Raw genomic sequence first — 18,662 nt, 5'->3', positions numbered from 1 at the left:
GTCCGTTTTGTACACGAATTGCATCCTGTTTTTGTCGTAGCCCTCTCAACTTTTTAACACATGCTATGTGGGTGAAATGATGATAGCATGCCAACTTTCAACATTTTCAGAGTTCATTTGTAGTGCTTTTCAATTTCAGGGTCAACTAGCTCAAAAAAATAATAAGCAAATGCACAAAATATACCAAATGAAGTCAGAAATTGTTGAAATTTTGTGCTGTGCCTTCGAATGGTGCATTTTGAACACACAAGAAGTATGGAGTTCAAATAGGTTCAAAAAAATGAAATCCCTTTGTAAGAGATGAGTTCTCGTTCGAAACGCTGCTACTTCGAGAGAGATTGTCCGTTTTGTACATGAATTGCATCTAGTTTTTGTCGTAGCCCTCTCAACTTTTTAACAGATGCTATGTGGGTGAAATGATGATAGCATGCCAACTTTCAACATTTTCAGAGTTCATTTGTAGTGCTTTTCAATTTCAGGGTCAACTAGCTCAAAAAAAAGCAAATGCACGAAATATACCAAATGAAGTCAATTTTTTTTGAAATTTTGTGATGTGCCTTAGAATGGTGCATTTTGAACACACAAAAAGTATGGATTTCAAATAGGTTAAAAAAATGAAATCCCTTTGTAAGAGATGAGTTCTCGTTCGAAACGCTCCTACTTCGAGAGAGATTGTCCGTTTTGTACACGAACTGCATCCAGTTTTTGTCGTAGCCCTCTCAACTTTTTAACACATGCTATGTGGGTGAAATGATGATAGGATGCCAACTTTCAACATTTTCAGAGTTCATTTGTAGTGCTTTTCAATTTCAGGGTCAACTAGCACAAAAAATAAGCAAATGCACGAAATATACCAAATGAAGTTAGAAATTGTTGAAATTTTGTGATGTGCCTTAGAATGGTGCATTTTGAACACACAAAAAGTATGGAGTTCAAATAAGTTCAAAAAAATGAAATCCCTTTGTAAGAGATGAGTTCTCGTTCGAAACGCTGCTACTTCGTGAGAGATTGTCCGTTTTGTACACGAACTGCATCCAGTTTTTGTCGTAGCCCTCTTAACTTTTTGACACATGCTATGTGGGTGAAATGATGATAGCATGCCAACTTTCAACATTTTCAGAGTTCATTTGTAGTGCTTTTCAATTTCAGGCTCAACTAGCTCAAAACAAAATAAGCAAATGCACGAAATATACCAAATGAAGTCAGAAATTGTTGAAATTTTGTGATGTGCCTTAGAATGGTGCATTTTGAACACACAAAAAGTATGGAGTTCAAATAAGTTCAAAAAAATGAAATCCCTTTGTAAGACATGAGTTCTCGTTCGAAACGCTGCTACTTCGAGAGAGATTGTCCGTTTTGTACACGAACAGCATCCAGTTTTTGTCGTAGCCCTCTTAACTTTTTAACACATGCTATGTGGGTGAAATGATGATAGCATGCCAACTTTCAACATTTTCAGAGTTCATTTGTAGTGCTTTTCAATTTCAGGCTCAACTAGCTCAAAAAAAGAGCAAATGCACGAAATATACCAAATGAAGTCAGAAATTGTTGAAATTTTCTGATGTGCCTTAGAATGGTGCATTTTGAACACACAAAAATTATGGAGTTCAAATAAGTTCAAAAAATGAAATCCCTTTGTAAGAGATGAGTTCTCGTTCGAAACGCTGCTACTTCGAGAGAGATTGTCCGTTTTGCACACGAACTGCATCCAGTTTTTGTCGTAGCCCTCTTAAATTTTTAACACATGCTATGTGGGTGAAATGATGATAGCATGCCAACTTTCAACATTTTCAGAGTTCATTTGTAGTGCTTTTCAATTTCAGGCTCAACTAGCTCAAAAAAAAAGCAAATGCACAAAATATACCAAATGAAGTCAGAAATTGTTGAAATTTTGTGATGTGCCTTCGAATGGTGCATTTTGAACACACAAAAAGTATGGAGTTCAAATAAGTTCAAAAAAATGAAATCCCTTTGTAAGAGATGAGTTCTCGTTCGAAACGCTCCTACTTCGAGAGAGATTATCCGTTTTGTACACGAACTGCATCCTGTTTTTGTCGTAGCCCTCTCAACTTTTTAACACATGCTATGTGGGTGAAATGATGATAGCATGCCAACTTTCAACATTTTCAGAGTTCATTTGTAGTGCTTTTCAATTTCAGGGTCAACTAGCTCAAAAAAAAATAAGCAAATGCACAAAATATACCAAATGAAGTTAGAAATTGTTGAAATTTTGTGCTGTGCCTTCGAATGGTGCATTTTGAACACACAAAAAGTATGGAGTTCAAATAGGTTCAAAAAAATGAAATCCCTTTGTAAGAGATGAGTTCTCGTTCGAAACGCTGCTACTTCGAGAGAGATTGTCCGTTTTGTACATGAATTGCATCTAGTTTTTGTCGTAGCCCTCTCAACTTTTTAACACACGCTATGTGGGTGAAATGATGATAGCATGCCAACTTTCAACATTTTCAGAGTTCATTTGTAGTGCTTTTCAATTTCAGGGTCAACAAGCTCAAAAAAATAATAAGTAAATGCACGAAAATATACCAAATGAAGTCAGAAATTGTTGAAATTTTGTGCTGTGCCTTAGAATGGTGCATTTTGAACACACAAAAAGTATGGAGTTCAAATAAGTTCAAAAAAATGAAATCCCTTTGTAAGAGATGAGTTCTCGTTCGAAACGCTCCTACTTCGGGAGAGATTGTCCGTTTTGTACACGAACTGCATCCAGCCCTCTCAACTTTTTAACACATGCTATTTGGGTGAAATGATGATAGCATTCCAACTTTCAACATTTTTAGAGTTCATTTGTAGTGCTTTTCAATTTCAGGGTCAACTAGCTCAAAAAAAAAGCAAATGCACGAAATATACCAAATGAAGTCAGAAATTGTTGAAATTTTGTGATGTGCTTTAGAATGGTGCATTTTGAACACACAAAAAGTATGGAGTTCAAATAAGTTCAAAAAAAAGAAATCCCTTTGTAAGAGATTAGTTCTCGTTCGAAACGCTCCTACTTCGAGAGAGATTGTCCGTTTTGTACACGAATTGCATCCAGTTTTTGTCGTAGCCCTCTCAACTTTTTAACACATGCTATGTGGGTTAAATGATGATAGCATGACAACTTTCAACATTTTCAGAGTTCATTTGTAGTGCTTTTCAATTTCAGGCTCAACTAGCTCAAAAAAAATAAGCAAATGCACAAAATATACCAAATGAAGTCAGAAATTGTTGAAATTTTGTGATGTGCCTTCGAATGGTGCATTTTGAACACACAAAAAGTATGGAGTTCAAATAAGTTCAAAAAAATGAAATCCCTTTGTAAGAGATGAGTTCTCGTTCGAAACGGTGCTACTTCGAGAGAGATTGTCCGTTTTGTAGACGAATTGCATCTAGTTTTTGTCGTAGCCCTCTTAAATTTTTAACACATGCTATGTGGGTGAAATGATGATAGCATGCCAAATTTCAACATTTTCAGAGTTCATTTGTAGTGCTTTTCAATTTCAGGGTCAACTAGCTCAAAAAAATAATAAGTAAATGCACGAAATGTACCAAATGAAGTCCGAAATTGTTGAAATTTTGTGATGTGCCTTAGAATGGTGTATTTTGAACACACAAAAAGCATGGATTTCAAATAGGTTCAAAAAAATGAAATCCCTTTGTAAGAGTTGAGTTCTCGTTCGAAACGCTGTTACTTCGAGAGAGATTGTCCGTTTCGTACACGAACTGCATCCAGTTTTTGTCTTAGCCCTCTCAACTTTTTAACACATGCTATGTGGACGAAATGATGATAGCATGCCAACTTTCAACATTTTCAGAGTTCATTTGTAGTGCTTTTCAATTTCAGGGTCAACTAGCTCAAAAAATATAAGTAAATGCACGAAATATACCAAATGAAGTCAGAAATTGTTGAAATTTTGTGATGTGCCTTAGAATGGTGCATTTTGAACACACAAAAAGTATGGAGTTCAAATAAGTTCCAAAAAATGAAATCCCTTTGTAAGAGATGTGTTCTCGTTCGAAAGGCTCCTACTTCGAGAGAGATTGTCTGTTTTGTATACGAACTGCATCTAGTTTTTGTCGTAACCCTCTCAACTTTTTAACACATGCTATGTGGGTGAAATGATGATATCATGCCAACTTTCAACATTTTCAGAGTTCATTTGTAGTGCTTTTCAATTTCACGGTCAACTAGCTAAAAAAAATAAGCAAATGCACGAAATATACCAAATGAAGTCAGAAATTGTTGAAATTTTGTGATGTGCCTTAGAATGGTGCATTTTGAACACACAAAAAGTATGGAGTTCAAATAAGTTCAAAAAAATGAAATCCCTTTGTAAGAGATGAGTTCTCGTTCGAAACGCTCCTACTTCGAGAGAGATTGTCCGTTTTGTACACGAACTGCATCCAGTTTTTGTCGTAGCCCTCTCAACTTTTTAACACATGCTATGTGGGTGAAATGATGATAGCATGCCAACTTTCAACATTTTCAGAGTTCATTTGTAGTGCTTTTCTATTTCAGGGTCAACTAGCTCAAAAAAAAGCAAATGCACGAAATATACCAAATGAAGTTAGAAATTGTTGAAATTTTGTGATGTGCCTTAGAATGGTGCATTTTGAACACACAAAAAGTATGGAGTTCAAATAAGTTCAAAAAATGAAATTCCTTTGTAAGAGATGAGTTCTCGTTCGAAACGCTCCTACTTCGAGAGAGATTGTCCGTTTTGTACACGAACTGCATCCAGTTTTTGTCGTAGCCCTCTCAACTTTTTAACACATGCTATGTGGGTGAAATGATGATAGGATGCCAACTTTCAACATATTCAGAGTTCATTTGTAGTGCTTTTCAATTTCAGGGTCAACTAGCACAAAAAATAAGCAAATGCACGAAATATACCAAATGAAGTCAGAAATTGTTGAAATTTTGTGATGTGCCTTAGAATGGTGTATTTTGAACACACAAAAAGTATGGAGTTCAAATAAGTTCAAAAAAATGAAATCCCTTTGTAAGAGATGAGTTCTCGTTCGAAACGCTGCTACTTCGTGAGAGATTGTCCGTTTTGTACACGAACTGCATCCAGTTTTTGTCGTAGCCCTCTTAACTTTTTAACACATGCTATGTGGGTGAAATGATGATAGCATGCCAACTTTCAACATTTTCAGAGTTCATTTGTAGTGCTTTTCAATTTCAGGGTCAACTAGCTCAAAAAAAAGCAAATGCACGAAATATACCAAATGAAGTTAGAAATTGTTGAAATTTTGTGATGTGCCTTAGAATGGTGCATTTTGAACACACAAAAAGTATGGAGTTCAAATAAGTTCAAAAAATGAAATTCCTTTGTAAGAGATGAGTTCTCGTTCGAAACGCTCCTACTTCGAGAGAGATTGTCCGTTTTGTACACGAACTGCATCCAGTTTTTGTCGTAGCCCTCTCAACTTTTTAACACATGCTATGTGGGTGAAATGATGATAGGATGCCAACTTTCAACATTTTCAGAATTCATTTGTAGTGCTTTTCAATTTCAGGGTCAACTAGCACAAAAAATAAGCAAATGCACGAAATATACCAAATGAAGTCAGAAATTGTTGAAATTTTGTGATGTGCCTTAGAATGGTGCATTTTGAACACACAAAAAGTATGGAGTTCAAATAAGTTCAAAAAAATGAAATCCCTTTGTAAGAGATGAGTTCTCGTTCGAAACGCTGCTACTTCGTGAGAGATTGTCCGTTTTGTACACGAACTGCATCCAGTTTTTGTCGTAGCCCTCTTAACTTTTTAACACATGCTATGTGGGTGAAATGATGATAGCATGCCAACTTTCAACATTTTCAGAGTTCATTTGTAGTGCTTTTCAATTTCAGGGTCAACTAGCTCAAAAAAAAGCAAATGCACGAAATATACCAAATGAAGTTAGAAATTGTTGAAATTTTGTGATGTGCCTTAGAATGGTGCATTTTGAACACACAAAAAGTATGGAGTTCAAATAAGTTCAAAAAATGAAATTCCTTTGTAAGAGATGAGTTCTCGTTCGAAACGCTCCTACTTCGAGAGAGATTGTCCGTTTTGTACACGAACTGCATCCAGTTTTTGTCGTAGCCCTCTCAACTTTTTAACACATGCTATGTGGGTGAAATGATGATAGCATGCAAACTTTCAACATTTTCAGAGTTCATTTGTAGTGCTGTTCAATTTCGGGGTCAACAAGCTCAAAAAAAAGTAAATGCACGAAATATACCAAATGAAGTCAGAAATTGTTGAAATTTTGTGATGTGCCTTAGAATGGTGCATTTTGAAAACACAAAAAGTATGGAGTTCAAATAAGTTCAAAAAAATGAAATCCCTTTGTAAGAGATGAGTTGTCGTTCGAAACGCTCCTACGTCGAGAGAGATTGTCCGTTTTGTACACGAATAGCATCCAGTTTTTGTCGTAGCCCTCTCAACTTTTTAACACATTCTATGTGGGTGAAATGATGGTAGCATGCCAACTTTCAACATTTTCAGAGTTCGTTTGTAGTGCTTTTCAATTTCAGGGTCAACTAGCTCAAAAAAAAAAGAAGTAAATGCACGGAATATACCAAATGAAGTCAGAAATTGTTGAAATTTTGTGATGTGACTTAGAATGGTGAATTTTGAACACACAAAAAGTATGGAGTTCAAATAAGTTCAAAAAAACGAAATCCCTTTGTAAGAGATGAGTTCTCGTTCGAAACGCTCCTACTTCGAGAGAGATTGTCCGTTTTGTACACGAACTGCATCCAGTTTTTGTTTTAGCCCTCTCAACTTTTTAACACATGCTATGTGGGTGAAATGATGATAGCATGCCAACTTTCAATATTTTCAGAGTTCATTTGTAGTGCTTTTCAATTTCAGGGTCAACTAGCTCAAAAAAAAATAAGTAAATGCACGAAATATAACAAATGAAGTGAGAAATTGTTGAAATTTTGTGATGTGCATTAGAATGGTGCATTTTGAACACACAGAAAGTATGGAGTTAAAATAAGTTCAAAAAAATGAAATCCCTTTGTAAGAGATGAGTTCTCGTTCGAAACGCTCCTACTTCGAGAGAGATTGTCTGTTTTGTACACGAACTGCATCCAGTTTTTGTCGTAGCCCTCTCAACTTTTTAACACATTCTATGTGGGTGAAATTATGATAGCATGCCAACTTTCAACATTTTCAGAGTTCATTTGTAGTGCTTTTCAATTTCAGGCTCAACTAGCTCAAAAAAAATAAGCAAATGCACGAAATAAACCAAATAAAGTCAGAAATTGTTGAAATTTTGTGATGTGCCTTATAATGGTGCATTTTGAACACACAAAAAGTATGGAGTTCAAATAAGTTCAAAAAATGAAATCCCTTTGTAAGAGACGAGTTCTTGTTCGAAACGGTGCTACTTCGAGAGAGATTGTCCGTTTTGTACACGAACTGCATCCAGTTTTTGTCTTTGCCCTCTCAAATTTTTAACACATGCTATGTGGGTGAAATGATGATAGCATGCCAACTTTCAACATTTTGAGAGTTCATTTGTAGTGCTTTTCAATTTCAGGGTCAACTAGCTCAAAAAAAAAAGTAAATGCACGAAATATACCAAATGAAGTCAGAAATTGTTGAAATTTTGTGATGTGCCTTAGAATGGTGCATTTTGAACACACAAAAAGCATGGATTTCAAATAAGTTCAAAAAAATGAAATCCCTTTGTAAGAGTTGAGTTCTCGTTCGAAACGCTGTTACTTGGAGAGAGATTGTCCGTTTTGTACACGAACTGCATCCAGTTTTTGTCTTAGCCCTCTCAACTTTTGAACACATGCTATGTGGACGAAATGATGATAGCATGCCAACTTTCAACATTTTCAGAGTTCATTTGTAGTGCTTTTCAATTTCAGGGTCAACTAGCTCAAAAAAATAATAAGTAAATGCACGAAATATACCAAATGAAGTCAGAAATTGTTGAAATTTTGTGATGTACCTTAGAATGGTGCATTTTGAACACACAAAAAGTATGGAGTTCAAATAAGTTAAAGAAAATGAAATCCCTTTGTAAGAGATGAGTTCTCGTTCGAAACGCTGCTACTTCGAAAGAGATTGTCCGTTTTGTACACGAACTGCATCCAGTTTTTGTCTTAGCCCTCTCAACTTTTTAACACATGCTATGTGGGTGAAATGATGATAGCATGCCAACTTTCAACATTTTTAGAGTTCATTTGTAGTGCTTTTCAATTTCAGGGTCAACTAGCTCAAAAAATATAAGTAAATGCACGAAATATACCAAATGAAGTCAGAAATTGTTGAAATTTTGTGATGTGCCTTAGAATGGTGCATTTTGAACACACAAAAAGTATGGAGTTCAAATAAGTTCCAAAAAATGAAATCCCTTTGTAAGAGATGTGTTCTCGTTCGAAAGGCTCCTACTTCGAGAGAGATTGTCCGTTTTGTATACGAACTGCATCTAGTTTTTGTCGTAACCCTCTCAACTTTTTAACACATGCTATGTGGGTGAAATGATGATATCATGCCAACTTTCAACATTTTCAGAGTTCATTTGTAGTGCTTTTCAATTTCACGGTCAACTAGCTAAAAAAAAAGCAAATGCACGAAATATACCAAATGAAGTCAGAAATTGTTGAAATTTTGTGATGTGCCTTAGAATGGTGCATTTTGAACACACAAAAAGTATGGATTTCAAATAAGTTCAAAAAAATGAAATCCCTTTGTAAGAGATGAGTTCTCGTTCGAAACGCTCCTACTTCGAGAGAGATTGTCCGTTTTGTACACGAACTGCATCCAGTTTTTGTCGTAGCCCTCTCAACTTTTTAACACATGCTATGTGGGTGAAATGATGATAGCATGCCAACTTTCAACATTTTCAGAGTTCATTTGTAGTGCTTTTCAATTTCAGGGTCAACTAGCTCAAAAAAAAGCAAATGCACGAAATATACCAAATGAAGTTAGAAATTGTTGAAATTTTGTGATGTGCCTTAGAATGGTGCATTTTGAACACACAAAAAGTATGGAGTTCAAATAAGTGCAAAAAATGAAATTCCTTTGTAAGAGATGAGTTCTCGTTCGAAACGCTCCTACTTCGAGAGAGATTGTCCGTTTTGTACACGAACTGCATCCAGTTTTTGTCGTAGCCCTCTCAACTTTTTAACACATGCTATGTGGGTGAAATGATGATAGCATGCAAACTTTCAACATTTTCAGAGTTCATTTGTAGTGCTGTTCAATTTCAGGGTCAACAAGCTCAAAAAAAAGTAAATGCACGAAATATACCAAATGAAGTCAGAAATTGTTGAAATTTTGTGATGTGCCTTAGAATGGTGCATTTTGAAAACACAAAAAGTATGGAGTTCAAATAAGTTCAAAAAAATGAAATCCCTTTGTAAGAGATGAGTTCTCGTTCGAAACGCTCCTACGTCGAGAGAGATTGTCCGTTTTGTACACGAATAGCATCCAGTTTTTGTCGTAGCCCTCTCAACTTTTTAACACATTCTATGTTGGTGAAATGATGGTAGCATGCCAACTTTCAACATTTTCAGAGTTCGTTTGTAGTGCTTTTCAATTTCAGGGTCAACTAGCTCAAAAAAAAAGAAGTAAATGCACGGAATATACCAAATGAAGTCAGAAATTGTTGAAATTTTGTGATGTGCCTTAGAATGGTGAATTTTGAACACACAAAAAGTATGGAGTTCAAATAAGTTCAAAAAAACGAAATCCCTTTGTAAGAGATGAGTTCTCGTTCGAAACGCTCCTACTTCGAGAGAGATTGTCCGTTTTGTACACGAACTGCATCCAGTTTTTGTCTTAGCCCTCTCAACTTTTTAACACATGCTATGTGGGTGAAATGATGATAGCATGCCAACTTTCAATATTTTCAGAGTTCATTTGTAGTGCTTTTCAATTTCAGGGTCAACTAGCTCAAAAAAAATAAGTAAATGCACGAAATATAACAAATGAAGTGAGAAATTGTTGAAATTTTGTGATGTGCATTAGAATGGTGCATTTTGAACACACAAAAAGTATGGAGTTAAAATAAGTTCAAAAAAATGAAATCCCTTTGTAAGAGATGAGTTCTCGTTCGAAACGCTGCTACTTCGAGAGAGATTGTCTGTTTTGTACACGAACTGCATCCAGTTTTTGTCGTAGCCCTCTCAACTTTTTAACACATTCTATGTGGGTGAAATTATGATAGCATGCCAACTTTCAACATTTTCAGAGTTCATTTGTAGTGCTTTTCAATTTCAGGCTCAACTAGCTCAAAAAAAATAAGCAAATGCACGAAATAAACCAAATAAAGTCAGAAATTGTTGAAATTTTGTGATGTGCCTTAGAATGGTGCATTTTGAACACACAAAAAGTATGGAGTTCAAATAAGTTCAAAAAATGAAATCCCTTGGTAAGAGACGAGTTCTTGTTCGAAACGGTGCTACTTCGAGAGAGATTGTCCGTTTTGTACACGAACTGCATCCAGTTTTTGTCTTAGCCCTCTCAAATTTTTAATACATGCTATGTGGGTGAAATGATGATAGCATGCCAACTTTCAACATTTTCAGAGTTCATTTGTAGTGCTTTTCAATTTCAGGGTCAACTAGCTCAAAAAAAAAAGTAAATGCACGAAATATACCAAATGAAGTCAGAAATTGTTGAAATTTTGTGATGTGCCTTAGAATGGTGTATTTTGAACACACAAAAAGCATGGATTTCAAATAAGTTCAAAAAAATGAAATCCCTTTGTAAGAGTTGAGTTCTCGTTCGAAACGCTGTTACTTCGAGAGAGATTGTCCGTTTTGTACACGAACTGCATCCAGTTTTTGTCTTAGCCCTCTCAACTTTTGAACACATGCTATGTGGACGAAATGATGATAGCATGCCAACTTTCAACATTTTCAGAGTTCATTTGTAGTGCTTTTCAATTTCAGGGTCAACTAGCTCAAAAAAATAATAAGTAAATGCACGAAATATACCAAATGAAGTCAGAAATTGTTGAAATTTTGTGATGTGCCTTAGAATGGTGCATTTTGAACACACAAAAAGTATGGAGTTCAAATAAGTTCAAGAAAATGAAATCCCTTTGTAAGAGATGAGTTCTCGTTCGAAACGCTGCTACTTCGAGAGAGATTGTCCGTTTTGTACACGAACTGCATCCAGTTTTTGTCTTAGCCCTCTCAACTTTTTAACACATGCTATGTGGGTGAAATGATGATAGCATGCCAACTTTCAACATTTTTAGAGTTCATTTGTAGTGCTTTTCAATTTCGGGGTCAACTAGCTCAAAAAATATAAGTAAATGCACGAAATATACCAAATGAAGTCAGAAATTGTTGAAATTTTGTGATGTGCCTTAGAATGGTGCATTTTGAACACACAAAAATTATGGAGTTCAAATAAGTTCCAAAAAATGAAATCCCTTTGTAAGAGATGAGTTCTCGTTCGAAACGCTCCTACTTCGAGAGAGATTGTCCGTTTTGTATACGAACTGCATCTAGTTTTTGTCGTAACCCTCTCAACTTTTTAACACATGCTATGTGGGTGAAATGATGATATCATGCCAACTTTCAACATTTTCAGAGTTCATTTGTAGTGCTTTTCAATTTCACGGTCAACTAGCTAAAAAAAATAAGCAAATGCACGAAATATACCAAATGAAGTCAGAAATTGTTGAAATTTTGTGATGTGCCTTAGAATGGTGCATTTTGAACACACAAAAAGTAAGGAGTTCAAATAAGTTCAAAAAAATGAAATCCCTTTGTAAGAGATGAGTTCTTGTTCGAAACGCTCCTACTTCGAGAGAGATTGTCCGTTTTGTACACGAACTGCATCCAGTTTTTGTCGTAGCCCTCTCAACTTTTTAACACATGCTATGTGGGTAAAATGATGATAGCATGCCAACTTTCAACATTTTCAGAGTTCATTTGTAGTGCTTTTCAATTTCAGGGTCAACTAGCTCAAAAAAAAGCAAATGCACGAAATATACCAAATGAAGTTAGAAATTGTTGAAATTTTGTGATGTGCCTTAGAATGGTGCATTTTGAACACACAAAAAGTATGGAGTTCAAATAAGTTCAAAAAATGAAATTCCTTTGTAAGAGATGAGTTCTCGTTCGAAACGCTCCTACTTCGAGAGAGATTGTCCGTTTTGTACACGAACTGCATCCAGTTTTTGTCGTAGCCCTCTCAACTTTTTAACACATGCTATGTGGGTGAAATGATGATAGCATGCAAACTTTCAACATTTTCAGAGTTCATTTGTAGTGCTGTTCAATTTCGGGGTCAACAAGCTCAAAAAAAAGTAAATGCACGAAATATACCAAATGAAGTCAGAAATTGTTGAAATTTTGTGATGTGCCTTAGAATGGTGCATTTTGAAAACACAAAAAGTATGGAGTTCAAATAAGTTCAAAAAAATGAAATCCCTTTGTAAGAGATGAGTTCTCGTTCGAAACGCTCCTACGTCGAGAGAGATTGTCCGTTTTGTACACGAATAGCATCCAGTTTTTTGTCGTAGCCCTCTCAACTTTTTAACACATTCTATGTGGGTGAAATGATGGTAGCATGCCAACTTTCAACATTTTCAGAGTTCGTTTGTAGTGCTTTTCAATTTCAGGGTCAACTAGCTCAAAAAAAAAGAAGTAAATGCACGGAATATACCAAATGAAGTCAGAAATTGTTGAAATTTTGTGATGTGCCTTAGAATGGTGAATTTTGAACACACAAAAAGTATGGAGTTCAAATAAGTTCAAAAAAACGAAATCCCTTTGTAAGAGATGAGTTCTCGTTCGAAACGCTCCTACTTCGAGAGAGATTGTCCGTTTTGTACACTAACTGCATCCAGTTTTTGTCTTAGCCCTCTCAACTTTTTAACACATGCTATGTGGGTGAAATGATGATAGCATGCCAACTTTCAATATTTTCAGAGTTCATTTGTAGTGCTTTTCAATTTCAGGGTCAACTAGCTCAAAAAAAATAAGTAAATGCACGAAATATAACAAATGAAGTGAGAAATTGTTGAAATTTTGTGATGTGCATTAGAATGGTGCATTTTGAACACACAAAATGTATGGAGTTAAAATAAGTTCAAAAAAATGAAATCCCTTTGTAAGAGATGAGTTCTCGTTCGAAACGCTGCTACTTCGAGAGAGATTGTCTGTTTTGTACACGAACTGCATCCAGTTTTTGTCGTAGCCCTCTCAACTTTTTAACACATTCTATGTGGGTGAAATTATGATAGCATGCCAACTTTCAACATTTTCAGAGTTCATTTGTAGTGCTTTTCAATTTCAGGCTCAACTAGCTCAAAAAAAATAAGCAAATGCACGAAATAAACCAAATAAAGTCAGAAATTGTTGAAATTTTGTGATGTGCCTTAGAATGGTGCATTTTGAACACACAAAAAGTATGGAGTTCAAATAAGTTCAAAAAATGAAATCCCTTTGTAAGAGACGAGTTCTTGTTCGAAACGGTGCTACTTCGAGAGAGATTGTCCGTTTTGTACACGAACTGCATACAGTTTTTGTCTTAGCCCTCTCAAATTTTTAACACATGCTATGTGGGTGAAATGATGATAGCATGCCAACTTTCAACATTTTCAGAGTTCATTTGTAGTGCTTTTCAATTTCAGGGTCAACTAGCTCAAAAAAAAAGTAAATGCACGAAATATACCAAATGAAGTCAGAAATTGTTGAAATTTTGTGATGTGCCTTAGAATGGTGCATTTTGAACACACAAAAAGCATGGATTTCAAATAAGTTCAAAAAAATGAAATCCCTTTGTAAGAGTTGAGTTCTCGTTCGAAACGCTGTTACTTCGAGAGAGATTGTCCGTTTTGTACACGAACTGCATCCAGTTTTTGTCTTAGCCCTCTCAACTTTTGAACACATGCTATGTGGACGAAATGATGATAGCATGCCAACTTTCAACATTTTCAGAGTTCATTTGTAGTGCTTTTCAATTTCAGGGTCAACTAGCTCAAAATAATAAGTAAATGCACGAAATATACCAAATGAAGTCAGAAATTGTTGAAATTTTGTGATGTGCCTTAGAATGTTGCATTTTGAACACAGAAAAAGTATGGAGTTCAAATAAGTTCAAGAAAATGAAATCCCTTTGTAAGAGATGAGTTCTCGTTCGAAACGCTGCTACTTCGAGAGAGATTGTCCGTTTTGTACACGAACTGCATCCAGTTTTTGTCTTAGCCCTCTCAACTTTTTAACACATGCTATGTGGGTGAAATGATGATAGCATGCCAACTTTCAACATTTTTAGAGTTCATTTGTAGTGCTTTTCAATTTCAGGGTCAACTAGCTCAAAAAATATAAGTAAATGCACGAAATATACCAAATGAAGTCAGAAATTGTTGAAATTTTGTGATGTGCCTTAGAATGGTGCATTTTGAACACACAAAAAGTATGGAGTTCAAATAAGTTCCAAAAAATGAAATCCCTTTGTAAGAGATGAGTTCTCGTTCGAAACGCTCCTACTTCGAGAGAGATTGTCCGTTTTGTATACGAACTGCATCTAGTTTTTGTCGTAACCCTCTCAACTTTTTAACACATGATATGTGGGTGAAATGATGATATCATGCCAACTTTCAACATTTTCAGAGTTCATTTGTAGTGCTTTTCAATTTCACGGTCAACTAGCTAAAAAAAATAAGCAAATGCACGAAATATACCAAATGAAGTCAGAAATTGTTGAAATTTTGTGATGTGCCTTAGAATGGTGCATTTTGAACACACAAAAAGTATGGAGTTCAAATAAGTTCAAAAAAATGAAATCCCTTTGTAAGAGATGAGTTCTCGTTCGAAACGCTCCTACTTCGAGAGAGATTGTCCGTTTTGTACACGAACTGCATCCAGTTTTTGTCGTAGCCCTCTCAACTTTTTAACACATGCTATGTGGGTAAAATGATGATAGCATGCCAACTTTCAACATTTTCAGAGTTCATTTGTAGTGCTTTTCAATTTCAGGGTCAACTAGCTCAAAAAAAGCAAATGCACGAAATATACCAAATGAAGTTAGAAATTGTTGAAATTTTGTGATGTGCCTTAGAATGGTGCATTTTGAACACACAAAAAGTATGGAGTTCAAATAAGTTCAAAAAATGAAATTCCTTTGTAAGAGATGAGTTCTCGTTCGAAACGCTCCTACTTCGAGAGAGATTGTCCGTTTTGTACACGAACTGCATCCAGTTTTTGTCGTAGCCCTCTCAACTTTTTAACACATGCTATGTGGGTGAAATGATGATAGCATGCAAACTTTCAACATTTTCAGAGTTCATTTGTAGTGCTGTTCAATTTCGGGGTCAACAAGCTCAAAAAAAAGTAAATGCCCGAAATATACCAAATGAAGTCAGAAATTGTTGAAATTTTGTGATGTGCCTTAGAATGGTGCATTTTGAAAATACAAAAAGTATGGAGTTCAAATAAGTTCAAAAAAATGAAATCCCTTTGTAAGAGATGAGTTCTCGTTCGAAACGCTCCTACGTCGAGAGAGATTGTCCGTTTTGTACACGAATAGCATCCAGTTTTTGTCGTAGCCCTCTCAACTTTTTAACACATTCTATGTGGGTGAAATGATGGTAGCATGCCAACTTTCAACATTTTCAGAGTTCGTTTGTAGTGCTTTTCAATTTCAGGGTCAACTAGCTCAAAAAAAAAAGAAGTAAATGCACGGAATATACCAAATGAAGTCAGAAATTGTTGAAATTTTGTGATGTGCCTTAGAATGGTGAATTTTGAACACACAAAAAGTATGGAGTTCAAATAAGTTCAAAAAAACGAAATCCCTTTGTAAGAGATGAGTTCTCGTTCGAAACGCTCCTACTTCGAGAGAGATTGTCCGTTTTGTACACGAACTGCATCCAGTTTTTGTCTTAGCCCTCTCAACTTTTTAACACATGCTATGTGGGTGAAATGATGATAGCATGCCAACTTTCAATATTTTCAGAGTTCATTTGTAGTGCTTTTCAATTTCAGGGTCAACTAGCTCAAAAAAAAAAGTAAATGCACGAAATATAACAAATGAAGTCAGAAATTGTTGAAATTTTGTGATGTGCATTAGAATGGTGCATTTTGAACACACAAAAAGTATGGAGTTAAAATAAGTTCAAAAAAATGAAATCCCTTTGTAAGAGATGAGTTCTCGTTCGAAACGCTGCTACTTCGAGAGAGATTGTCTGTTTTGTACACGAACTGCATCCAGTTTTTGTCGTAGCCCTCTCAACTTTTTAACACATTCTATGTGGGTGAAATTATGATAGCATGCCAACTTTCAACATTTTCAGAGTTCATTTGTAGTGCTTTTCAATTTCAGGCTCAATTAGCTCAAAAAAAAAAAGCAAATGCACGAAATAAACCAAATGAAGTCAGAAATTGTTGAAATTTTGTGATGTGCCTTAGAATGGTGCATTTTGAACACACAAAAAGTATGGAGTTCAAATAAGTTCAAAAAATGAAATCCCTTTGTAAGAGACGAGTTCTTGTTCGAAACGGTGCTACTTCGAGAGAGATTGTCCGTTTTGTACACGAACTACATCCATTTTTTGTCGTAGCCCTCTCAACTTTTTAACACATGCTATGTGGGTGAAATGATGATAGCATGCCAACTTTCAACATTTTGAGAGTTTATTTGTAGTGCTTTTCAATTTCAGGGTCAACTAGCTCAAAAAATATAAGTAAATGCACGAAATATACCAAATGAAGTCAGAAATTGTTGAAATTTTGTGATGTGCCTTAGAATGGTGCATTTTGAACACATTAAAAGTATGGAGTTCAAATAAGTTCAAAAAAATGAAATCCCTTTGTAAGAGATGAGTTCTTGTTCGAAACGCTGCTACTTCGAGAGAGATTGTCCGTTTTGTACACGAACTGCATCCAGTTTTTGTCTTAGCCCTCTCAACTTTTTAACACATTCTATGTGGTTGAAATGATGATAGCATGCGAACTTTCAACATTTTCAGAGTTCATTTGTAGTGCACTTCAATTTCAGGGTCAACTAGCTCAAAAAAAAGTAAATGCACGAAATATACCAAATGAAGTCATAAATTGTTGAAATTTTGTGATGTGCCTTAGAATGGTGCATTTTGAACACACAAAAAGTATGGAGTTCAAATAAGTTCAAAAAAATGAAATCCCTTTGTAAGAGATGAGTTCTCGTTCGAAACGCTCCTACTTCGAGAGAGATTGTCCGTTTTGTACACGAACTACATCCAGTTTTTGTCATAGGCCTCTCAGCTTTTTAACACATGCTATGTGGGTGAAATGATGGTAGCATGCCAACTTTCAACATTTTCAGAGTTCATTTGTAGTGCTTTTCAATTTCAGGGTCAACTAGCTCAAAAAAAAATAAGTAAATGCACGAAATATACCAAATGAAGTCAGAAATTGTTGAAATTTTGTGATGTGCCTTAGAATGGTGCATTTTGAACACACAAAAAGTATGGAGTTCAAATAAGTTCAAAAAAACGAAATCCCTTTGTAAGAGATGAGTTCTCGTTCGAAACGCTCCTACTTCGAGAGAGATTTTCCGTTTTGTACACGAACTGCTTCCAGTTTTTGTCTTCGCCCTCTCAACTTTTTAACACATGCTATGTGGGTGAAATGATGATGGCATGCCAACTTTCAATATTTTCAGAGTTCATTTGTAGTGCTTTTCAATTTCAGGGTCAACTAGCTCAAAAAAAATAAGTAAATGCACGAAATATACCAAATGAAGTCAGAAATTGTTGAAATTTTGTGATGTGCCTTAGAATGGTGCATTTTGAACACACAAAAAGTATGGAGTTAAAATAAGTTCAAAAAAATGAAATCCCTTTGTAAGAGATGAGTTCTCGTTCGAAACGCTACTACTTCGAGAGAGATTGTCCGTTTTGTACACGAACTGCATCCAGTTTTTGTCGTAGCCCTCTCAACTTTTTAACACATGCTATGTGGGTGAAATTATGATAGCATGCCAACTTTCAACATTTTCAGAGTTCATTTGTAGTGCTTTTCAATTTCAGGCTCAACTAGCTCAAAAAAAAAGCAAATGCACGAAATATACCAAATAAAGTCAGAAATTGTTGAAATTTTGTGATGTGCCTTAGAATGGTGCATTTTTGAACATACAAAAAGTATGGAGTTCAAATAAGTTCAAAAACTGAAATCCCTTTGTAAGAGATGAGTTCTTGTTCGAAACGGTGCTACTTCGAGAGAGATTGTCCGTTTTGTACACGAACTGCATCCATTTTTTGTCGTAGCCCTCTCAACTTTTTAACACATGCTATGTGGGTGAAATGATGATAGCATGCCAACTTTCAACATTTTCAGAGTTTATTTTTAGTGCTTTCAATTTCAGGGTCAACTAGCTCAAAAAATATAAGTAAATGCACGAAATATACCAAATGAAGTCATAAATTGTTGAAATTTTGTGATGTGCCTTAGAATGGTGCATTTTGAACACACAAAAAGTATGGAGTTCAAACAAGTTCAAAAAAATGAAATCCCTTTGTAAGAGATGAGTTCTTGTTCGAAACGCTGCTACTTCGAGAGAGATTGTCCGTTTTGTACACGAACTGCATCCAGTTTTTGTCTTAGCCCCCTCAACTTTTTAACACATTCTATGTGGGTGAAATGATGATAGCATGCGAACTTTCAACATTTTCAGAGTTCATTTGTAGTGCATTTCAATTTCA

Source organism: Hordeum vulgare, chromosome 1H, assembly GCF_904849725.1.
Source record: "Hordeum vulgare subsp. vulgare chromosome 1H, MorexV3_pseudomolecules_assembly, whole genome shotgun sequence".
Lineage (NCBI taxonomy): Eukaryota > Viridiplantae > Streptophyta > Magnoliopsida > Poales > Poaceae > Hordeum > Hordeum vulgare.
Note: the sequence above shows the minus strand (reverse complement) of the source record.